This window comes from Microcebus murinus, chromosome 19 (genome assembly GCF_040939455.1).
Source record: "Microcebus murinus isolate Inina chromosome 19, M.murinus_Inina_mat1.0, whole genome shotgun sequence".
Lineage (NCBI taxonomy): Eukaryota > Metazoa > Chordata > Mammalia > Primates > Cheirogaleidae > Microcebus > Microcebus murinus.
Window position 1 is genome coordinate 25,141,538 of NC_134122.1, and position 2,320 is coordinate 25,143,857.

Genomic DNA, 2,320 nt, shown 5'->3' on the forward strand with positions numbered 1-2,320 from the left:
ATTTTTTTAGAGACCGGGTCTCGCTCTGTCGCCCAGGCAAGAGTGCAGTGACCCCATCATAGCTCATCTTGGCCTCTAACTCCTGGGCTGAAGTGATCCTCTCACCTCAACCTCCAGAGTAGCTGGAAAATTAACCATTTTTTAGTGCACTTACAATGTTCTGCAAGCACCACCTTTGTTTGTTCCCCAGACATTTCCATCACCCCAAAAGGGTAACCTACAAATAGTCACTCCCCATTCCCCCCCAACCCTCTGCCAACCCGGGGACCAACCAGCCTTGTGTCCCTAGGGATTTATCACCTGTCTAGCCATTTCCTATCAGTGGAATCACACAGCATGTGGCCTTTGTGTCTGGCTTCCTCCACCTAGCAAGATGTTCTCAAGGTTCATCATCATTGTGTCATGTATCCGGGCTTCATCCCCTTTGAAGGCTGAATAATATCCCATTGTGTGGTTAGGCCACAATTTGTTTATCCATTTCCCCCCATTGATGGACATTTGGGTTGTGTCTACTTTTTGGCTGTTGTGGCCAGTGCTGCTGCGACCATTCATGTACAGGTTTTTGTTTGAACACCTGCTCTGAATTCTTTTGGATACACACCTAGGAGTAGAATGGCTGAGCCATAATGGTAATTCTCTGGTTAACCTATTGAGGAACCACCAAACTTTCCACAGCGTCTGTCTGCACCATTCTGGATGCCCCCCAGCAGTGTGCAAGGGTTCCCATTTCTCCATATTCTCACCAACGCTTGTTATTTTCTTTTTTATTTACTCATTTTTTATTACGGCCATCCTAGTGGGTGTGAAGTAGCATCGCCCTGAGGTTTTCATTTGCATTTCCCTGATGACTAGCCATGTCGAATGTCTTTTCCTGGGCTTGGTGGCTATCTGTAGGTCCCCTTTGGAGAATCCTAAATCCCTTCCACATGTTGCTATGTTCTTCCACAGCAGAACAAGTCCCAGCCCTGGAACCAGTTATTTCTGATTTGTGTTGTGGAGCATGGAGGGGGGTAGCTAGAGATGCAGTGGGGGCTGCTGCTCCTTCGCCCTCTCGGGACAGAGCTGGGAAAGTGTATTATGCACATCTGTGTCAGTCCCTGTGTCCGATTATGTGTATTGAAAGCCCTGGGTTTACACCGATAGATCCTGGGGCTCACTGCAGTTTATAGCTCCTGCCCTGCCCGTGGGAACCTGGCTCTGTGATCATGATGCACCTGTTTGTTTCCCCACCCCCTGGGGGTACCCAGTGTCCATGGCCACCGCCGCCCTTTGTGCAGACACCCTCCTCTGCTCTGGCCACACGGCCTCTCTGCAGGGGTGCCTCCCCCTGGTGTGGGCTTGGACACTCTTCACCAGGTCCCCTTCCCCACCCCCACCCCAGCTGAGTTCCCCCCACCCACTGTCAGGTTGGCCTCTCCCCTTCAGACCCCCCTCAGTGCTCACCCTGCCCCCCATGCAGAGGCCTCCTAGCTCCCCACACCCCCCTGGGGACATCCTCTTGCTCTGCCCCAGCTAAGGGCTTCAGGACTAGATTGTTCCGGAAGGGAAGGGAAAGGGGAAGGGACAAAGGGAAGAGGAAGAAGAAAGAGGGTTCTCTGTTTCTTGCTTTATCTTTAAAAATTCATGGCCAGTGTGCACTTTAGTCTAGAACATACTTCTTTTCATTTTAACAGGACACAGCGTTTTCCCCACCCATGTTCAGGTGACATTGCTGCCCTGGCTATCCAGGGACTGTGTCTGCCCAGAGAGGGGGCCTGGGCCGGCTCCCAGCAGGCCCGACAGCAGTGGGGGTGGGGAGTGGGGGTGGGGGGTGGGGGTGGGGCTGGCTTCCTTCCCCAGACAATGGGCCGCGTCTGCAGCGGGAGATAAGGGCTGGGGCTGGGCGGAATCACAGCGCGTGGCTGCAGCCGCAGCGGAGGGCCCTTCCCTGCAGGCCCGACCCGCCTCAGCAGCCTGTGGATCCTCCCATCGCCCCGCTCTGCTTGCCAGAGAGAGGCTCCCCTAGGTCCGGGGAGACCCCGCCTGGTGCCCACACCTCCCCTGGCTCCAGGTCACAATCACACAGAGATTGATTTCCTTTTAGTTTTCTTTCTTCCTTTCTAAACATATTTTAAATTTAAATTTTATTATTTATTTATTTTTAGAGACAGAGTCTCGCTCTGCCGCCCAGGCTGGAGGGCAGTGGTGCAATCACAGCTCACTGGGATCTCTTCCTTTTTTTAAAATTGAGGCTTAACGAACTCGACGTGCACAAACCTTCAGTACATCTCTGCACATGTCTGCGGGTGTCCAGGTCTGTCCCGGCCCAGGAGGGCAGCGC